Source organism: Antechinus flavipes, chromosome 1 (genome assembly GCF_016432865.1).
Source record: "Antechinus flavipes isolate AdamAnt ecotype Samford, QLD, Australia chromosome 1, AdamAnt_v2, whole genome shotgun sequence".
Lineage (NCBI taxonomy): Eukaryota > Metazoa > Chordata > Mammalia > Dasyuromorphia > Dasyuridae > Antechinus > Antechinus flavipes.
Genome location: NC_067398.1, coordinates 183,665,796 through 183,689,303, shown reverse-complemented (window position 1 = coordinate 183,689,303; position 23,508 = coordinate 183,665,796). Strand labels below are relative to the sequence as shown.

General features: G+C 36.2%; 1 protein-coding gene across 1 annotated transcript in view; it reads left to right on the top strand.

The window, feature by feature from the left end:
- The window catches only part of KIAA0825 (KIAA0825 ortholog), a 552,136-nt gene that overhangs the window by 502,920 nt on the left and 25,708 nt on the right, over positions 1-23,508 (top strand). The window lies entirely within an intron of this gene.

Below are 23,508 nucleotides of genomic sequence, written 5' to 3'. Positions count from 1 at the left end.
TAGAAATAGGAATAACTTCTGTTGTTTCAACCCCTTCCATTTACTGAGGAGAAAGCGCAAACCCAAAGAGGTTGGGCAATAACTTGTCCAAGATAACAAAGGTACCAAAGAAGAGCTGGAAGGAAGGATTTGAATTTAGGTTAGCCTCTGATCTAATAGCAAGTCCAGCTTTCTCCACCATGGGGAGGAAAGCATCACCCTTTAGGAAGTCCTGAGAGTAATTCACACAGAATGGGGAATATACCTTGCCTCTTGTTTCCACTATGGTATTAAGGCGAAAGGAGATTATACTTATACCTTTGTTATGTGGTGCGCATATGAGAAGGACTCCAAGGTTTCCCTGGACCCTTCTATTATTCTGTTAGTTTCCCCCGGGTTGCAGAAAACAAACATGTAAAGCAATTCCCAGCAGCTTGTAGGGATCACAGCAGGGTAGAGGTAGTAGCTGCAAGCTCACTCCCTGCTGCCCACCTACACAAAGAGAATCCTGCTGGAGGTAGGAAGATTCTGGCTGTCACTAACTAGTTGTGTGACTTTGAACAAGTAACCTCACTTCTCCAGGCATCAATTTCTTCATCCATAAAATGAGAGAACCAAAGTAGATATTCTCTAAGGTCCTTTATAATTTTCAGTCATATGATTCTTTCATTCACATCATGCTGAGCAATTTCTTAAACAAATAAAACTCCTTAAAATCCCTCGGGATCCCTGGTCAATAGCCAGGTAAAGCAGAGGTGTCCAACACAAGGTCCAACACTCCTCAGTGCATAGAAACCAGATTGAAATATAATTTGGAAACATTTTTAAAAATAAATTAAAAATACATAGAGCCTAAATAATGTGAACATGTGGCTTTTTCAGTCAATATTGAGTGGCGAGAATCCTTCTATGTGGTTTAATCTCCTTTCTTTTTGAGTTTCATATCACTGAACTGGAGAATGAATTACAATGCTCCAATAAGCCAGTGATTTCATGAATATAGATCATCCCTTTAATTGTGGAAAACACAACCCCTGTATGCCTACCTGTCGAATTTGACTCTAATCTCTGCCCGCTTATAAATTTACTACTTATCACCCAATTTAGTATCATGGGATCATTGATTCAAGCTTTAGAGGTCATCTGACTGATTTTGCAGAAGAGAGGAGGGTAATCCTCCTCCCATAATCCAGCAGGCAAGCAAGTTTCAGAACCAAAATTTGAACGCACATCTGATTCTAAGCCTATCATTCTTTCTCCTGCACCATGCTACCTCTCTTACTAGGGACCTTCCTTGCCCTCTCTTCACATAGATACTAGGGAAACATGTTGCAAATCCATCAATTGAACTTCAATTTCCGTCACAAACCCATCATAATTTCTGCACATTGACTTTTCCACTGATTCCCTTTGTACCTCTTCTTCTAAATATATAGCATCCACATTTATATCAGCCAGCACTCCATAATTCAGCTATGGATATAGATCACAGAAGGAATTACTTTTTCCTTCTTAACTACATTCAGTTTCATCTTCCTTCCCTTGCCATCTTCCTTGCTTAGTCTGCTCTGGCATGTTTTACAGCAGAAATATATTAGGTTAATAAAGCAATTATTTAATTGACTTTAATTTCTTTGGCATTCATATTAGCTAAAGGAAAATGGCTCAATCACTGTTTACCTTTGAAAAGCCAATATTATGGTTTAAATTATGGCCTTTGAATGAATTTGAAAATTAAAGCCTGATAATCCCTAAAGCAATATTTACTGAAGAGGTTTTGTCTTTGAGGAGAATAAAAAGGATTGGAAACAAGAGTACATCAAATGAGAGAAGCTTTTATATATTCAGTTTGCAACATTCTGCTCAACCTCCACCCCTCCAGCTACCCACATCATGTCCCTATAAGAGGGAAATATCAGTCCTTTTATTTTAATGTCCACATAGGACATAAAATATTATGCCATGCCATGGCTTCTCTCTCTCTCTCTCTCTCTCTCTCTCTCTCTCTCTCTCTCTCTATATATATATATATACATATATTTTTTTTTTTTAAATGTGGAAATAAATAAAATAAAAATTGCAGTGAGATGGATAGTTGGGCATTTTGCCCTTCAGAAATACAGGGCACTAAGCAATAAAGTAGTACAAAATTTAAGCTTTCCTTTTCATTACATACATATTTATGTATAAAGGTCATTTGAAAAGTTATATAAATGCAGTTCATAAAGCTTTCTGAATGGTTTTTGCAAATCAGTTCAGAATTTTGTTTTAAGATGTTAATTCTTGATTCTGTGCCCATTACAGTACAGGGCACTCAGGATCAGGAAAGGGTTGGCAGACTTTCAAAGTCAATTGACAATGTCTTCATTTATTTACTTTCCTCTTTCTCATCTTCCCACACCTACTGTCCCCCAGAAGTTAAAGGGAGAAGGAAGTAGAATGGTGGCTCTCTTTTACAAGCCAAGAGGTCATGACTTACCCATAAATCAACCTCCCCAGAAGGCTGGCTCCAGACAGTCAGCAAATCCATTATCAGAGTGGACTTCCTTAAGGAATGTTCCCCTAGGCCTTGGGCTTTTAGTACTGGTGAGTGGATTACTGGGAAGAACTGGTGAGTGGGAAAAGGAAACCACCCAGAAAACTCTCCTACGTACTATGTAGAGATAGAGAAAGGGGTCACCACCTTCAGTAGTTATTAGCCAATATTTTGATCATCAGTTGATACATTAATGGAGCCAAAATGGTGGATAATATCAGCGTCTATGGAAGGAGAAAGTCACCAAGAAGGAGAAAAGAAGCATCAAGAGCAGGTGGTGGCAGCAAAGACAAATTTATCTGAGACAGATATTGTCTCCTCTAGGGGAAATAGGTGACAGAATAGGTGGAGGGCCAGGCCTGAAGTCAAGAAAACTGATCTTTCTGAATTCAAATCTGGCTTGAGACACTTACTAGTTGTGTGACTCTAAATTTCATCCTGTTTGCCTCACTTTCCTCATCTGTAAAATGAGCTGCAAAAAGAAATGGCAAACCATTTCAGTATCTTTGCCAAGAAAACCCCAAATGGTGTCATGAAGAGTCAGATAAGACTGAAAACCACTGAATGATAATTGACTCTACCACCCCAAATCATCTTGTAAAAATGCTACCTTCCTCATAGCTTGCTGTCCTTTGGGGTGGCTTGGATAGTTCATACTTTATCTGAAAAAGATCTGGGGATGTTGGTGAACCACAGGCACAAGAGTCAGCAGTGTAATAGCCAGACCCCCCCCCCAAAAAAAAATTAAATGAAATTTGGGTTCATATTTAAAAAAGGAATAGCTTTCAAGAAAAAAGGATATTAGTCCATTCTACTCTACCCTGGTCCTGGTTTTAGTTCTAGGCACCAGGTTTTAGGAAGAATATTCATAAATATGGAAGTATCCAGAGGAAGAATACCTTAATGTGAAGGGCCGTATCATGATAATAAGAAAAAGAAACATAGGATGAAGATCCTGAAAGTATTTAACCGCTGTCAGGAAGTATTTAAAGGAATAGAGAAAAGGAAAGAGACTCATTTCGTTTGGTCCCAGAAAACAGCATGAAGAGCACAATGATTTAATTTTAAGCTTAATGTCAGGAAATAACTCAACAACAATTAGTTATCTATAAGTGTAATGGCCTACTTCTGCATATAATCAATGACCCCTCTTGTAGGGTGCTTTTTAACAACTTGTTCATTTGTTTCAGTCATGTCCAAGTTTTCATGACCCCATTTGGAGTTTTCTTGGTAAAGATACTGGAGTAGTTTGCCATTTCTTTCTCCAGCTTATTTTATAGAAGAGGAAACTGAGGTAAACAGAGTTAAGTGAGTTGTCCAGAATCACCCAGCTAGTAAGTAACTGAGGCTAGAGTTGAACTCAAGAAGATGAGTCTTTTTAACTCTAGGCCCAGCACTCTATCCACTGTACCACCTAGTTACCTCATTTAAACTGGCTCTCCAAACAAACTAACTAAAAAATAAAATAAAATTGATAAGGCATATTGAAAATTCAATCTGTGTTGTTAACATTTGCTTCTTCACTTTTTAAAGTCTATATCGGTGGCCTCAAATCCTACTCTCCTGGGCCTATCTGTCCATATGACTCTGAATACCTATAAAAGTCGAGATCTCTACTTGTGACTCTGTAATCCTTGCTGCTCCATAGCTCAGGTTGCCACTTAGCAGGAATTTCTCCATTGCTCTTCTACCACTATGACTACCTGCTACCTTTCCTGCAGTTTTCAGAGACTTAAGAACATCTTTCTGGTTCCCTGCAACATCATCCCTGGGGCCATGGGCCACTCAGAAGTATAAGCTTCTCTTTGCAAGATTATACACACTTTCCTCCCAGGAAAGTGAGCAGATGGTTTCTCCCAGTCTGTTATACCAGCTCTCTTTGTCATTGTTTCTCTGTTCTCCCCTTTAAAGGACAAATCCAGGTTTGATATCCTAAGGTACTAGGATTTGAAGTCCAAAACAGAGCAGTCCTTGCCTTTAAGAAGCTAGCATCTTACTGGGAGAAAACAGATAAATTAATATACAATATATACAAAGTAAATAAAAGCTAATTGCCAAATATGAAAGATTGGGGACTGGGCAAGACCAGGACAGAAAAGGTCTCTTGTTGTAGGGTGGGGTCGAGGCACTTGATTTTAAGCATTGATGGCAAGTAATCTGGATTCTGTTAAGATGTTGTAGAAATTAGGTTAGAAATGCATCACATTGGTGATAAGGAGTCTGTTAATTGTTATTTAAGAGCAGCATTTTGTTTAGGAAGAGAAATTTTATAGCATCAATTCTTGATGGTCAAGTGTTTAGTTCATTGGGTCATTAACACACTAAATTCCCAGAGTGCTCTTTGAGCAGAGTTCATATTCTTCTCAACCTTGGAGAAGAACTGATTTGTGGTAGATTTTTTTCTTTTTTCTTTTTTTTTTAAATGATAATTCTGGACTGGTAGATAAGATTCTCTTGAGTAAACTGCCTAGCTTCTAAGTGAAAAGACTAGCTAGGACTTTGTTTTCAGTGATTGAATTTATAATAACTTAGAGTAGGTTGGGCATATTAAATACCTATATATAATTAGCACTATTACATGTCATCAGACTAAGGGAAAATGATTTTATGTGGTAGTTTCATAACTATAAAAATATTGGGAAGTTTTGATTTCTGCCTGCTATGTAAAACAATATGTGGTATAGTAGCAGAAAATACAAAAATTCAGAAATCATTACTATATTTCTAATTGAACTCTCACCTGATACATAAGCAAAAGGCTCGTTATTGAATGTAGAGTTTTGGGGAGTAGAGTTGGAAGGGGTAAGACTTCATATTGGTTAGTCTGGATGGATTGATAGATAGAGAAAGAAAGGGAGAAAAGAAAAAAGGAAGGAAGGAAAGAAAAGAAGGAGGGAGGAAAGAAGGAAGAAGGAAGAAAGGAGACAAGGAAGGAAGGAAGGAAAAGAGGAAAGTAAGAAGAGAAGGATAGAAAGAAAGAAGGGAGGAGGGAGAAAAGGAAGGAAAGAAGGAAGGAGAGAAGGAATGAAGGAGAGAAGAACAGAAGGAAGGAAGGAAAGAAGGAAGAGAAGGATAAAATAAGGAAGAAGGAAGAATAGAAGAAAAGAAGGGAGGAGGGGAAGAAGGAAGGGGAGAAAGATAAAAGGAAGGAAGGAGGCAAGAAGGAAGGAAAGAAGAAGGGAAGGAAGGCAGGCAGGAAGGAAGGGAGGGAGAAGAAAAGAAAGCAAAGCATTTATTCAAACCTACATTTATGCAAAGAAGGAAATGTTTAAGCTTGAGAAGTATGCCTGACAGGTTATAGAAAGCACTGGTTGCCTAACTTCTTCCAAATGAAGATCTATTAGGGAGAGAAAAGTGTAATGATGAAATTTATTTGAGTATTGTGGTTTCAGTGGGCCTTAGGAAGACTAAAGGAGAATTTCAAAATAATAAATCCCTCTTTAAAGATTATTAAATAATTTGGCTGTGTTAATCACCTGAGATACACAGGGTGATGTATCATCATGTTTGGCTTTCTCTAATGCCAAACAGTTCTGGGAATGTCAGGCAATAAATTGAATACTTCTGACTGTGCTGCTAGCCTATGGGGCACCGATTGTACAAATAAACCCTTATTAGTTGTTAGCACACCTTGAGCTGTGATGACAGATGCTAAAATGACTATGAGCAGTTAAGAAAAAAGGTCACAGAGAGTTATCAGGAACCAGTGAGCTGAAGGTATTTGGAGAAATAACCCAGTCTCTGGGGATTGACATGATTCTAGGGTGAGATAGATAATGGGGCAAACTAGAGGGAAAATATGGCAAAATATCTTATTTCTCGTGAAATTGAAGGCTTGCGTGGGATTTTTACTCAGGTGACAATAACAATGTCTGAGTTGGACCACCATTCGGCGCTTGCCCCCCTACGATGAACGTGCAGGAGTGCTTCTTGTAAACAAAAGCTAGAACCCCGACTTGCTTTTCTGAAACCTTATCTGCGTATCATCTCCTCCACGCCCGCCCCACCAACAGGATGCTCTGCTGCTGAGGGACAGTAAAGGAAGAGCGCAGGCATCTGGAGTCTTGGCTTTGGGAGGCCCTCAGAATACCAGACACACACTGGTTATTAAAGATGATAGACCGATTAGGAGAAGAAAAAACAGAATGAGGAGACCTCTTGAGAGGCAGTATGGCGCAGGGAAGAAAGGACCAGCAGTGCTCAAGTCCTTCCGCACACATCCTGGCTGTATGCCCCGATGGGTCTTTGACCCCTTCAGTGTCCTTGGGGCCAAGCGAGTGCTGGTCTGAGTATATGGAAGGAGTTTTTTCTCCAAAATTTCCCTGGTTAGATAAAATCACAGATCAAAAAAGGGGGGTGGGGGGAGGAGGCTGGAGGAAACAGAAAGATTTGTCTCCTGCCTTCCTGTTAGGATCTCCAGTTGATGAGAAGATGAAATGAGGAAACAAATGGTTGAAACAGTTGATACCCTGGTGTAGTCATGAAAAAGACTAAGAATTAAGTGAAAAAAAAAGTGAAATATCATGGTAGTTTTCAAATACTATTTTGCCTTCATCATCGAGTATGGTTGGGTTTTTCCTTTTTTTTTTTTTTTCCTTCAGCAATATACATATCTAAAATAGTATCACGTTCCTTTTTAGCTAGTACTTAAACAAGATTCTTATTCTGTACAAATAAGGGAAGGTGCAATTCATAATTGACAAGGTATGAATTTTTTATACTGTTAAGCCATGAGGCAGCCATATCAACAAATGTAATTTCTTAGCAAATAGATCTTGTGTTTATATTTATGAAATGTACACATCTGACACAGTACCCAGAAGGGAATAAGTAAGCCTTTTAAAAAAATTATTTACTTTGATTTGCAAACTCCATTCTGGGAAACATTTATTAAATTAGAAGCCAGGAAGTTGTATAAGCCACACAAGTAAAATGTGCTTAGGGTTTAAATTTTTCTCCAACCTCGTGCTATACTTTATCCATTTCTCAAAGTTGAATTCTCATTGGTTAGACTATTGAGGATTTGTTTGTTTACAGTAACATGTAGAAGACTGCTATTTTAAGGTACTAAGTAATGAAATATGTAAGCTAAAATTTTAGCTCCAGGAATCCCATATTCTGCAGTAAACTTTCATGTTAAATATGCTTGGGTAAACCAGGGAAACCAGAAAAAGGATTCTGGAAAAAGTAATTGCTCCTTTTCTAGATGTGTACTAAGACATTAGACTTTGAATTAATTATCTGTGGGCTGATGGCAGCAAAGTGGGAGGAAAATATGATGGGCATTGTTGAAGAGATCCAACTCAAACTAAAAGTCATAGCAAGATCTTATTTTAAAAGGTTTTCTCACACTCAAAAGGGCTTTTCTTCCTTCTATTTCAGTATCTAGATGGCAAGAATAGTATCCCCAAAAGTGCTGGTACTAAAAAATAGAATGGATATCTTTTATCCCTTCTTGCATTTATGTATAATCTTTATAACCTGTTCTTTTCATTGATCCTTTCTTATTTCCATCTACAAAATTCACTCAAAGCATTAATACTAAGAATGATTTTTCCCAAATTTTTTTTCTGGGAATTTGGTTTCACCTTGAAAATGATAACTTAGTATCCCAAAAGATGAAAGGTAACATGGAGGAATGAAAAGCAGACTTTTAATTAGCAAATGTCCTTAGCAAATGGATACTAAAAGAAATGATAACCAGGAAGCATAGTGTACATTTGATCAACAAACCTGATATTCAACACATCTGTTAATAATAATAATAATAATAATCTGTTAAATGTTTATCTGATCAGCAAACTAGATTGAAGTTCATGGGACCAGATGGCAGCCACCCAAGCTTTTTGAAGTAACTCATGGGTGAAATTGGGCAATACTGGCATGAATGGCAAGCCTGTCATCCCAAACTGCTCTTCTGCAGGAGTTTGCCAGGACTGGCAGATTGTCAGTGTGACTCCCATTTCACAGAATGCATTCTCAGAGGAGACCCCTGGGAACCACTGACCAGTCAATGTCTTTTTCATATCCATAAGACTGGTAGAATTTATATTCAATGAAAACTTAAGCAAACACAGGGTATATGTCCCCAAAGTCTCAATATAGTTTTAGTTTTAAGCTAGCAAAGCATAAAAACAGTGTAGTAGTGAGACTTTGGGGCCATATACTTGTATTACCTTGCAAGGAAAAAGATACTTCTGTGAAGGAAAATCACCTTCTTCTATTCTCCCACAGTGACACTCTTCTCTCCATTTTTTTCTAGTTTCTCTATGTATTGTCTTGCCATTGTTAGAATATTGTTTTTTTGAGGACAGAGACTATCTTGCTTGCTTCTTATTTGCATCCCCCGCAGGAGAAAACATAGGTAACTTACTCTAGGCTTTGAACTCCTGGTTGCCATTCTTAACAAGATGGGTTTGAAAAAGCCACAGCTTTGTAAAGGAAAGAAATGGTTCTCAAATCCCAACCCCTCATCTATCACCAATACACTGTGCCTTGATGGCTAGAGCCACTACAGCCTACACAAATACCCATTAATCAATGCCCTTTTTTATCCTGTCCCTACACCAGTCCCCTATCTGCCTCAAACTTTGATCGAATCATGTGGTGGATAGATGGATAGAAAAATCATTTATTGAGCCTTTATCATGTGCCAGGTGCTATAGTAACCACTGAGGATACTAGGATTTTTTAAAATTTTAATCCAATTCCTTGCAGTTGAGGAGCATATAATCTACTGGGATTGTTCTCTCATAAACTATATATGTTTTTAAAAAGCAGAGAATGTCCTGCTCTATATAAAACCATAATATTTTCTAATAATTCATGACATTTTTTTTTGTCAATGAAAGACATTTATGTAATAGACAGTTATAGAGCACTTCATTTGCTTACAGTCATCCTGAGTAAAACTTTGGTAAGAAAGCCAACTGTTTCAGGAAATTCTATTTATTGTTGCTGCAAGACTTATAATAGGACCAATTCTAACACTATTTTTTCATCTCTCCAAAGCCAATTTGAGAATGGACCTTACATTTAGCAGCAACAACTTTGTGTCTCCTTTCACTGAATGCCAGAATGTCAAAATGAATATGTTTTCATACGATTCTTTGATTACTATACAAAATTCACAAATACTAAAAGTCAAGTTAATATTTATAGAACTAAGAGTCATCTGAGAACTGTGTAGCTCAATAGTTTCTGTCTCCTTTTCATTGATATTGCCATACTAGAAGCAGAAAGAGATTACAGAGGAATAAAGGCTATTTGATATATTTCACAGATCAAAATAACTGACCAAACAAACACCACTGGATGTCAAAAGTCTAGTGAAAAGCCTCTCAGTACTTAGCTTTATTGGTCCTCAGTTAGCAAACAGAGCTCACTACAAGACCTATCCTCTCAACTTCTCCAGCTTAGTAGATCTTATCTGAAATTTGCAAATCCAGACCTCCTGTACGGCACAATGAGACTCTACAATGGAACTCTTCATATATAATGAAATATAATGTAAGGAAACAAATACATACGGTTCATTTTTGCAAAAACAAAAAACAAAAAAACAGTAACCTACTTCTCTAATGGGGATCAGTTTTTTTACTCTCACTGATGTGCCCCAATGCACATGTGCCTATCCTTGATTCTTCAACCTAACTGAATTTGTAATAACAGCTATTCTTCACCATTCTGCTAATACTTGCACTTTCTCTGCTCCACTTTTCAAAGTGGATGAATGAATAAACAAAGTTGATGGATGGAGGAATGAAGAACATAGGGAATATTTAGTAGGTAGGAGAAATTCAGGATTTAGCTCCTGGAGACTTGGACCTAATGTATGACATTGGGCAAATCAACCTCTAGGGCTTGGATTCTTCATATGAAAAATTATGCAGCTGGACTAAATGATCTGCAAAGTTTGCCTTTCAGTTTGCAGGCTGGTTATTCTTCCTATTCTAAATTTATGGTCCAATGAAAATATGGAGTGATCCTCATATTAAACAAGGGGATCACAAAGGCAAAAAGGCACAGGGATGAGTTCAAGATATCAGCAGATATGTTTTGTGTCAAAATGTCAGCACCAGTGTGTGAAGAGGAGGGAGCAGAATATTGGAACTTTGGGAAGAAGACTACTTAGATAAATGCTTAGAAATCATGACTTTAGACCACTGTCTATCACACAGATCTTAGGCCAATCCACTGCAAAAAAGTAGAAATGTTGCTCAGACAGGTGAATTTGGCTAAAAACATGTCATTATAGAAACAGAATGTATACTATAATACAACTTGATTAAAACATTTTACAAGGACATTTTACAAAAACTTAAGAACTGCTAACATTGAATAGTAATAGGACAGACTGACAGAATCTGTTGGGACTAAAATGACTTTGTAGAATTAGATGAACTGGTCAGTGCTGAAAGCAGCATACCCTTTTATTTAATGTTTAATAGAAGGCCCAAATGGAGATATCCAAGAGAGCAGGAGTCAAGGATGATAAGGAACGATTTAGAGGGTAACCAATGAACTCCCTCACATTGCAGTTAGGACTGACACAGGCAAATTAGAGGTACTAGACATTATTTTCACAAAAGATTCATTCAAACTAGGGTGAACCACCCATCTACCTCCTTCTGGTCTGAGACTAACCCCTGCTAAGCAGGGAAGGGGTGTAACCCCTAGATATTACCATGGTCTATAGACCGTGACAGGAAGCAATCCATTGTTCAGAACCACTTGTCCAGCACTAGCTTCACAGCAGATTAAGCATCAGAAATGTTTCAGGTAGTTTGGAGGGAAGAGACAGCATCTGTTCAGGCAAGTTTGATGAATTTCGCACACGTGAAGTCAAAGGGGGAGAGCCCCCAATGAACTCAGAACCTACTCCTGGAATTTCCAAATATTGAATCTTCCAAAGAAGGGGCAGCTAGGTGGCTGAGTGGATAGAACACACAGGCCAGGAGTCAGCCTTTGCCCATAGATCCTTAATCACACATCAACTATTTAATTAATTAATGGCACATCGCTCCAGTATCTTTGCCAAGAAAACTGCATGGACAGTACTGGCATGTTATGGTTCACAAGGTCATGAAGAATCAGACACAACTGAACCACTCAGAAGGAGCAGAACATAAGGTAGTACCCACAGGAGGGAATATGTCTAGGGTACAGAGATCCTTTTGGACAGACAAAGCTTGGGACCCGAAAACAAGGTCTTGTTCTAAACTACAGTGTGGTCTAGACTTGGAAACAATGGGACAGAGAGTCTGATCAGAGACCTACAGGGTCAAATGAAAGGCACAGGTAGAAATAGAGGAACAGAGAGAGAGTTGTGAGAACAGAATGTTGGGATGTCATACTGATCTATAGTCATACTTTCCTTCTGCCCATAGTAGTAATGCTTCCCCTAAGCTTAGGGGCTCGGAATCCTTACTGTTTCTCCTCTCCCTCCTGCTTTTTCTTAGCAAAAGACTTCAGATTATTTTATAAATGAATGATGAGGCTTAAACTCTTGTTCTAACTCAGGATATTTACATTTTAAAAGGAAACAAAGTCATAAGCCAAAGGAATAAAGCAATAGTTTCAGTCATCAGGCAAGTGGAAAAGAGAATTCTGGGGAGGCAAAGGATCTTTCCAAAGTCCCTGAACTCACATGATGTAGGCTGTCACTTACTACTTATATGCCTGGTCAGCACAGGACAGATTGAATTTAGTTGCTAAATAGTAATGCTTTATGTGGAGCAGCGAAGGAGTGTAATGGGTGGAACACCAGGCCTGGAATCAATAAGATTCTTCTGAGTTCAAATTTGGTCTCAGACACTTACTAGCTGGGTAAGTCACTTAACCCTGTTTACCTCAATTTCCTCACCTGTAAAATTACCTGGAGAAGGGAATGCTAATGCAGTATTTTGCCAAGAAAATTTAAAATAGGGTCACAAAGAGCTGAACAGGACTGAAAAATGAATGAACAGCAACAGATTGTAATTAATCATTCGGTACTTTATTTGAACTTTCTCTTTCATACCTTTCTTTCTACTTTCTTCCTTTGAATCTGTTCACATATCTACTCCCTAAAATGTAAAGTATTTTTTCCATTATAAACTTATAGTGAATATATTTCTGAGAAACCACTATGTAGGCAAGGAGAGGAAGAACATCTGTGTCTCATCTCATCTGATAGTACTTGAGAGAAGTACATTACTTGACTTATGGGCTTTTACTAAGCCAGCAGTAACTCACAACACAGGATTATTTTTTGTTGTAAGGAACCTTGCAGATTGTGGGAGAGCTAAGAAAATCACATCTCCATCTGGAAGTATAAGTTCCATACAATTTGCTGGACACTGAATTTAAACTGATATGCCAGAGTGGACCCTTTGAAAACCACTGCACTAGATAGACCAGTGGTCTCATACTCAAAGACTAATAGATGTTTTAGGGTGCATATCGATTTTAGAAAACCACAAATAACATGGCATGTTATATTTTCATTTATTTTGTTAAACATTTCCCAATTATATTTCAATCTGTTCTATCCACACTAGAAAGTTTTGAAGACTACTTAGGACAGTGGGCCAGAGTTTGACACCTCTGCAGTACATTATATTGTCATTGCCAATGAGTTAGGGCCTAGACAAGTCTTAGAGATATCGATTTAGTGAGAAGTCCAACAGGGCACATTGACTTGATTTTGAAACAAGAAGAAGGGGCAGTTAGTGAGCACAGTGGATAGAACAGTGGCTCTGGGGGACTTTAGACACTTAGTAGAGCTGTGACCCTGAGCAATTCACTTAGCTCCAACTGCTTTCAAAAAAAAGAAAGGAAGGGAGGAAGAAACAAATAAAAAAAAAAAAAGAAAGAAAAGAAAAGAAAAGAAATATTGGAGGCAGAGCTAAGAGCCAAAGTCAGGAAAAGAATTATAATCTGCTTGGTCTTAGCGCAAGTTAGATATAAGAAGTGGAATTTTTTAAAAATTGATGCTGGCTACCATCATGATATGTGACTTTTTTTAGAACAAAGAGTGAAGAATGCAACTGTGACCAAAAAGGGATGAAAGGAAAAAATAAGCATTTATTAAGCATTGGTTATGGTCTTCACTATACCCCTGCCTTTATGATCCCCATTTTTACATCTGAGGAAACTAAGGCAAATAGAGTTTAAGTAGTATGCCCAGGATCACACAAGTAGGAAGTATGACATTTGAATTCAGATCTTCTTGAATCTAAGCCCAGGGCTTTATGCATTGTATTACCTGGCTGCCAGCTGAATAACATCTATTATAAATATGTTTCTACCACGACAACAGGGAGAGAAAGGACAAGTTGGGACTTGTCTGGAAATTCTACAAGCTCACTTAAAACAAGCCTTGAAACCCCAGAAAAAATCTTTGAAAGCCAGAGGGGGAAAGCTCTTTATATATGAAATCAAAGGGTAAAGAATAGAAAAATATTTTCCATAAGTTGAGAGCTTTGGAACCATAGCAAAGTGGGGAACCCATTCTCGAAGAAATATAAAACCTAGCAGTCCTTGACAAGTTGAATTTACCTCAACCTAAAATCACAGATTTAAGAGTAACAACAGATCTCAAAAGCCAGGTCCAACTCTTTCATTTTACAGAAGGAAGGCTCTGATCTGAGTCTATCCACTGTCACCTATTTGTTCAAGAGCTTCCACTGGTTGGCTGACTTTTAGGAACAAGATCTGATAAAAACCAGAATGGGCTTTTAAGATCAATGTAATGCTACCTTTTTCCTTTGTTATTTCATATGCCTTCATTCATATATCTTTGTAGAAATCAGTAGTAAAACAAACAAACAAAAAACCTTAGCCAATCTTAATGATTGTATTGCCTTCAGGGAAAGTATGAGTGAAAGAACTGTGTTAACAGAAAACCAAGAGGGGAAGAAAAGTGGGAATATAAAAGCTGATTCAAGAAGAAGAAAGTACATTCCAATAAGCAGGCCCCTGGGACACCAATTAGAACTTCCTTGAAACCTTCTTATCCTCATTGCTTCTCATATAAAATAAGTTTTTTACTCTATGGTTCCTGGACACTATCATTTCCCCTAAAATAGAATCGGTTCTGAATCCCCATTTCAGCAGAATTAATCTCTGGGGTCTTTTGTGGGTTTTTTTGTTTGTCTTTATTTGCTATCCTTTTTTTTTGGCACTTAGTTATTACATCTATTTTTCCTCTCCCTTTTCTGATCTTTACTATTCATGCTCTTTATCTCTTACTCCCTAGCATTTCTTCCTGGAGTCATCCTTAAAATGTTAACTTTGTATAACATAGCAAGTGCAGAAATTATAAAGTCATTTTGTTTTTCTTTATTCATTCATTTTGATGTGTTTGATAATCCTCTTCCAATGAACTAGCTGAACTTGCCTCTTCATTTCAGGCATTGTACATAAACATATCCCTCCACAGTTACCCAACTCTAAAAAGGGACATGCATCTTCCTGTTCTCCCTAGCTGACATACTTTTCTTGACCCTCAAGGCATTCAGAGCTATATCTATTGCAGGCCTTGGGCTCTTTCCTGAAGTAGCCATAGCCTTTCTTTGTCTTTAAATGAAAAGTACCTGACTAGTGATTAACATCATCTTCTCCTTGTCTGTATCTCACATATTTTATTCTTTAATCCAAACTCCAAAGGAATTTATCATGTGACTTTTTAATGAACAAGTCATAGAGTCTCATTTTTTTAAGTCTCTTTTTTAAGAGAATGAAAAGTCTTTTAAATGTGGGCTATCCAGTGGAATCACTATGAAATTCTTCCAAGAAATGTGTTTCTTTTTCTCTCGTTGTTTTTCCAAATATATCCAATTTCTCATCTAAGTGCAGGTACTCTGCCTGTTCAGTATAAGGCCCCTGCCTTAGTAAACATTTTTTAAATAGCTGTAGAGTCAAGGTTTATCTGAAGTTGGCTAATAAGGGTCTTCACCAGATCCTCAAATCAGGTAGTTATTCTTGTGTCTTGTTAAGTGGATCCTTCTTTGAGGGGGTCCTCCCCCTGTAATCCTCCCCTTACAAGTCCTCATCCTCATTCTCTCCCTCATCCTTTTATAGAAGTCACAACAGGTATTAGATTTTCTTCTCCTTCTCTCCCTTCTTTGTGTCTCTGTTTCACCATCTGCTCTTTAGCTTCTTCCAATCTTCTCTCCCTAGAAGTAGACCAACTTGGAATTTCCAAATTCTATACATTTCAGATTCTCACCAGCTGCTACTGTGGTTTTCATTACAATTCTACATGATATATTAAAACATTATCTTCAACATGAATTGCCACAGGAAGTCTTATAGTCATCTATTATATTCCTCCTTGTCCAGAGATTGTGCTTTTTCTTTCACAGCATTATCTTAGTGATTGGTAAAATGCTTCCCAGCATCCCAATAAGAGACAAGTTATAGTTAAGTGTTTGACATAAAGCTACCAAGGATGAAAGCCTCCACTACTTTATTTCCCTTGGTTTTTGGGAAAATAATTCTAACAATAATAATTCCCATTTTTACAGTGCTTTCTGAAGCCCCTCAAATCATTTGTTTATCTCTCAAATTTTAATTCCTACAAAAATAATACATTCTGTAGTTCCTGCTACAGTCTTACTTTGAATATTAATAACCATAGATTTATTGTTTCTTTGAGAGATCACATGAGTTACTGTATTTTGACATTTTAACCAGCAAACTACTTTCATACTTGGAAAACACAAATATGACAACTTCTCAGCATCTGAGCAATATTTTTAGTTCTTTTCTTGGTTAAAAATACTTATTACCTTTAAGTAACCATAAAGAAGCCATGAAAATAAGCATTTGTCTATATGCCCTGAGCTTTAAAAGAAATAAAGGTCAGCTTAAATAAAAGGAAAAAAAGGAAAAGACTATAGAGCTCATGAAGATTCAGGCTGCCATATAGAATGGCAGCTGGGCAGCACCCTGGCCTGGAATCAGGAAGATCTGAGTTCAAACCCTGCTTCACAGACATTTATTGGCTCTGAGACCCTCTGCTTCAATTCCCTCATCTATAAAATGGGAATAATAATAACAGCACCTGCTTCTCAAGATTGTTGTGAGAATAAAATGAGATAATGTGTTTAAAGTAATTTGAAAACCTTAAAGTATTATATAAATGTGAGCTATTATTCTTATATAAATATTTAATGCACTGATTTGTTATCACAAATAGAGATTTTCCCAGAAGTGTATCTTTTACAGGAAGCTGTATTTATGAGAAAAGTTAATGTTTCTGCTTCAGGTAGGTGTCATGTTCTTTTAGCTGAGTGAGTTGGGAGTAGTTAAAGGAGATGAAAATAACTAGAAGATGAGAAAGCTACTGCTGCTCTGCATGGCCCTCTAGCAGTCTCAAAAATATAATGATATTCCCTATTTGTGCATTTATTTCCAGAGAATAACTTGAATCCTGAAGAAAATATCAAGTAAACTTATAAAAACAGCATGTCAAAAATATCTGCACAGTTGAAAAAAAAAAGCTAAACTGGCCTTTAGTTATTTAGGGAGTTAAAAGCAAAATAAGATCTGGTAATTAGTGATTTATTTAGGTCCTGGGTAGAATCTAGGTCAGTAGCCAGAAAGAACCCTGACCAAAGGGAAAGTTTCAAAACTTAGAATTTTGATGCATGATTATATATATATATATAAAACTTGAATTTGTGGTAAGTACATTATTGGGGCACGTTAATAAGTAGAATCTTGCTAGTTTGAAGTACCAAACTTCTAGGAAATAAGAAATGACTTAGACAAGGGGGAGCATCTGGATTATTGATCCAGATTCTCTCAGTCATTTTTATATACTATATGACTTATTGCCTAAAATGAGCAGTATTTCTTTTCAGGTTACTAGCCTGAATATGGGGAGAAATGAAATACTATCAAAAGCTTATCAAAGGGAACCAGTCTCTTTAGAGATAAGTAACTTACAGTCCAGAGACAAAGCAGACTGAAATCAAGATAACTCTAATGACTGCATTCCACTCTCTGGATCCTAAGTACCCAGTCACAATGCTTTCCAGTATGTGGATCTTATATCTCTAGAATAGATATGATTTCAAATAAACAAGTTGAGAGAATAATAAACAGTCAAAAAGCCTGTAAGTTTGGCACCTAACGGGCACAAAGGACAAAAGCACAAAGGAGATGCTTAAATATAGCACAGCTAGGTGGTACAGTTGATAGAGCAGAGTCAGGACAATCTGAGTTCAAATCCAGCCTCTGATAGTCAGCTGTGTGATGCTGGGCAGATCATTTAATCCTGTTTTCCTCAGTTTCCTCATTTGTAAAATGAGCTGGAGAAGGAAATGGCAAACCACTCCAGTATCTTTTTCAAGAAAACCCCAAATAGAATCAGAGAAAGTTGGGCAGGACTTAAATGACTCAATGAGATAGTTAAATACTTATTGGTAATAATCAGGAAATACCATTTCCTTTTTCATCCTGTATCTATAGTCTTGTCCTTCCTTTTGTAGGATTTTGCTTTGCTTATTATTACTCGGTAGGTTTGTCTTGCTTACTTTTCAATCAATTCCACCCAAATCAAAAGCTTCAAACAAAAACTTCCCTTAAGCACACATTGTCAGCCCTAATAAGGTGTTATTTTGAATATGACATTTCCAAAGTATTATATCTTGTGTACTCAGGAAAGCTTTTCTATCAAAACAAATGGATGCTTAAAGTATTAAATATGGCTAATAAGATGAAGTACTCATATCAGTGTATTCCTTGTTTTTCATGTTTAAACTAGAAATAAACCCTATAAAATAAATCTATATAAGTTGGGTATTCATGAACAAAGTCCCTAAATGAGCAGATTTATATAAATTTCCTATGTGAGGCTAATCACTATTAAGCTATTACCATCCATATGATTGTCAATTTTATTAAGAAACTAAATCTTCACTTTTCTGTATCTATATCCCTAACTATAAACTCAAAAAAGATTTTTTTCTTAAATATTGGATCTTTATATTAACCTATAATAATCATATTAACAACAGTATAATGGTTTTAGAAAAATTCTCCTTGGATTTAACTATATACCATTTGCAGAATTGCAAACAGGTCATGTTTAAATGTGCATATATTCAAATAACGCATCTGCTCTTTTCAAAACTGAATGGAATACATTTATTTACTGAGCCATTATCTTTGTAAGTCAGTGTTGCTGTGGAACAAACTTTATCACCTATTTTACATGTTGTCTGCCTCCATCAATTTTTCTGGTCATGAAATTTTAGCTTCCTAGTCCCCTATAATATATGAATCCAAGTCGTATCACAATTATCAAACTTTGTATGCAATTTTCATCTGGTTGAGAGAAAAGTATTTGCTTTGTACACTGAAATTTGGAATCCAGACATGACCATCATTTCTCAGTTTAGCTCAAAAAACTTCATACTCTGGAAAAAGTAATATAAAGATAAGCTCTTTTAATCAGATAGGTGAGGAAACTAAGTACTTTTGCTTTCTCTGTCACAAATGGATGTACGTACTAAAATCCTTACTATTTACTTTCATTTTTAAGGAGGAAAATAACATTTTTAAAATTAATTTTTAAAGGCCCTTTTGATATGAATAGTTGATGAAAAAACAAGCCTGAAGATAGCTTGGCATGAGATTTTACTACTTTAGATTATCTAGACAATTTCTATAAATGAAAGGAAGACAAGAAACTTGCAGAAACTAAATATCTTCTGGCATTTTTACAGTCATATATTCTCATCAGTAATAGCATTGGAATGACCACTCTTGGACTTCTCACCTCACTGCCTACTATACCATGTAAAGAAGTGGTAATGGTAATTGAAAAGATAAGTTCTAGAAGAATAGCTGAACCCAACCAAATGGTTCTTTGACATTTCATTATATTTGATGCTCCTTTGATGTGGGTATTCCCTCCAATAACACAGACTGCAATTCATCAATGGCTGTTCTTTCTGTGGGGTTCCATTCCTCCCTTGACCAAATCTATGCATAGTAAATTTTTATTGGAAGAATCACAGATTTTAAAGAAATCAATTCTTTAGATAGCTTAAGGAAAAGATTCCTCCAATTTTCCATAATCTAGAAAAATTGAGATTGATTTTTTTTAAGTGAGAAAAGACAGAATTTCACAGAGGCTTCTCAATAATAGACCATATAGAACCGTAGCTCTCTGGAAAGTATAAAGTATAATGTATTGAATTTTAAGAAAGTTTTTGCCTTGGCTGAGCAAAACAAAACATAAAAGGCTTTCTGGAGATATGTCTTCCATACCTACCACAAAATTATATACAGTTGTGATATATATGACTATAGCAATAACATGATTCAAAAATTCACTTAGTATTAATATCACATGATAAAGTACTAGATTTGAACTATATCACATATGGAGAATTGTGCAGGGTTTTCAAAGATCCTCAAATCCTTGTTATTACAAAAAGTCATCTATCCAATACCTACATTCTATTAGTGATACTATGTAATTTCAGAAGAATCTAAACTACAAATAATCAATGTGGAAAGAAATATGATGGACATAAGTAACTTACAGCATATCATCATGATGCCAGAAAGGATATCATTGAGAGCTTTGTGATTAGAAAAGGAGATAGGTCATTCATGAAGATACAATGAGAATAGTCAAAATTATTATTAGTAATCTTTAGGTGTTAGAAAACCAAGAGGACGGCTTTTAGGGCATCTTCTTTTTGGAGGATTTATAGATGAAGCACCAACAAGAAGAGGTATAGAAAAATTATGATCACAAGTAGTATAAGGAGTACCCATACTGACAAAATAACAAAGTCGATAGTTATGGATATATGTGGGTTATACAAAATTCCAATTTAAATTTGGGAAAGATACAAAGCTGTGATTTCATTATTATGGAAAATTCCCAGTGAGAAATTACTTTTACCAATGCAAATCAGCTTTGGTTCTGTCTAGTTTTAAAGTCTTAAAGAGGAACATGGAGCACTCAAAGGTTAGGTACCCAAGTTCACAGAACCATTAGATATCTCAGACATATTTAGATCTAGAAATTCCTAATCCCATCTCCTTGTATCCCTTCATCTAATGCTACCTCTCTTCAAATGGGAAGAATAACCTGCCTCAACATTAACTAATTATGCTGTCTCCAAGTCTGGTTTAATGATTCAAATTTTAAGTTAAAATTTTTTTTTTTGTAAAACATGTCTTCACTGATTTTTGTAGACTTTATAAAAATAAAACAAACACTATTCATTCAACACTGAAGACTTAAGAAGTCCAGACGAAATAGCACAGTTCAGAAATAAACCTTGAACACAAAAATACATAAAGTTTTTGCACTTTTTCAAGTAGTGTTGAAATATGATTCCTTAAAATGTTTGTTAGTGCTATAAGATTTTTGCAAGGACAGCTTTAAAAAGCAAATATGAATTCATAAAACTATCAGTGTGTTTTCTATCATTTTTAATAAACTCTAAACCAAGATTTTATTTGGGGAGGGGGATTGGATTTTGCTTGTGTTTCTTAGAATTTCAAAGTTTAATTTCAACAGAGTTCACTTGAAGCTGCATTGCCTTCAGTGGATAGATCTAAATAGTTTAGATCAGTTGCTCTGCATTGTCCCTTCCCAGTTGTTCATAAATCTTGTCTAAGTGAACAATTCACTAAACTAGTTGATTTTGCTGATCACTCTCTTAACACTTTGTGTGTGTTTATAAAAACTGTAATAATCATGGGTTTTAGGTTATTTATAATTTTCAAGAATTTATAATTTTAACTGACTCAAACAAATTAAACAGAGATACTTTTTTCAATTTCAAAGAAATGATGAAAAATCTTTCATTTGTTTTGATGTATTATATGTCTTTTAGAGGAGGAAAAATGAGAAAATATTATGTAATCTAGCTTGATGTGGGGTTGGAGTAATTTAGGTTAGTAGAAATCTAGCCTACCCTTCTTAGATGCTTCCCATCTTCCTTTGCTTGGAATTACTCTTTCCAAGATTCTTTTTGGCGAGTGCTAGGCGAGGGGTTTTCCCTTAGTTGCCAATCTCTGCTCTCCCCTCCTGCTCTAGCCTTCAGAACAGAGGGGAGTGAACTTGCCTGAGGCTTCCTCCTATTTACCAAACCTCTTTTCTCCTCAAGTCACCCCATTTTAACTCTTTTATACTTTGAATGAAAAATCAAAGACACAAGTTTGCCCATGTAGTTTGTTATCCTATTTGGGGCACTTAAGATATTAAAATCAGTAAGATTCTCTTCTAGCTCTTGAGTCTCCATCAATATGATCACAAAGATTTAATCTTCTAGCCCTTTCACTTTCATCTCTATAACCTTGTGATCATAGCTCCCTTTTCTTTTGCTTCTGCTCACAACAATGAAGCACACTGATCAACAATAGTGATGGTTGCCAGCAGGCTCAAAATGAATTAAACATAAATTACAAATGTAACTTTAAAATAAACTTTGGAATTTAAATGAGCTCTCCCTAGGAATGGACAGAAGGAGAAGCAGAGGGAATGAGGGGGAGGGAGGAAGTGATGCACTCTATGTGCCCTGAAGACTTAAGCCACAGGCTGTATCATTTTATTTCCAAATGACCATTCCCAAAGTTACTATTAGCCCCTTGCTCCCAAAATCATGATGGGGACAGCCAGCACTCCCTCAGTTTTTCTCAAGCTTCATTCCAACCTCTCCTAACTCCCTTGTAATTCATCTATCACTCACTTGGCTATCTCCATTCACATTTCATATTTCTCCTAAAATTTCCATCATTCTCTTCCTTCTGGACTTTGGAAGGATAGATTGTCTTTTTTTGTCCTCAGCAGTGATAACATTGCTGCCTCCAGAGGTCTTATGCAGATAGTCAATGAATACCTTCTCTGAACACTAAAGATTGGTCTTCAATACCCCATGATAGTAACATTTGTAATGTTTTTTTTTTTTTTTTCTGAAAAGCAGGGTCTTTCATCCTCTTCCCATTATGAAGCTTTTAATAAGATTTTGTTCAGTATTTTCCTTCATTTAATTTAGCTATCAAATGTAATGAGTTAATAAGTGTTTATTAAGGGCTTAATAATATGTGCAGCCACTTTTAGATACAAGAAAAAACAGGCCCTGCCTTCAAGGAGCTTATTTTTCTCATGGAAGAAAATAATACATAAATGGGAAACTGAAAAGGTCAAGAAGAAGTACCTTCCAAGATGCGCTATGATGAGACTGGACGATGATCTGAGCTCTTCTTTGACATAAATGCTGTGGAGAGAGAAGGGAAAAGCAGAAAGAAGGGAAAGAGGGAGAAGGCTTGTTGACTGACATGTGTAATAGGATAGAAAACTGGGGCATTTTATCATCAAAATTTTAAAATAGCATTTAATTTCATGTTGTTTACATCTTTTAAGTCTTCAGGTTTTGGTTTTTTTTTTTTTTTTAAATCTTTGTATCTTTGCTTTCTTTCTTCCTCATCTGAGTTGTATTCATATTTTCAATAAATTAACTATAGTATCTGATTTTATTATCATTTAAAATTTATTTGATTTCGACAGTACTGCCTCTAGAGACTTCTGGCAAGATTAAGAGGTCATATCTAAGCCAAGTTCTCTGTCTCCATCTCAAAATAGTTAAAGTTCATAAAATTAAATAAAGGAATAACAATTAAGAGAGGAGAAAGGTAGGAATATTCATAGGAAAGGCAGAGAGACTAAGGAAGTGAGCAAGCAAAGAATAATTTGAAGTGCAGTACAAAAGTTCTATTGGATAAAGTAATGCCAGGCAAGAGAAATAGCCAGAAGAAGAGAATATTCTCCAATAATTACAACTAGAATCCCAGAAAATAGAGCTGAATAGGCACAAAAATTATGAAAATTTTTGGAGCTTGAATACAAGATAAAAGAAAATGACATGAATAAAAAGAGAGCCTTCAATAAAAAAAAATCCATGGGGAAAAAAGTGATGATTTAGATTTATTATAAAAGCAAGAAAATTTTAACAAAGTAACAGAATGAAAAA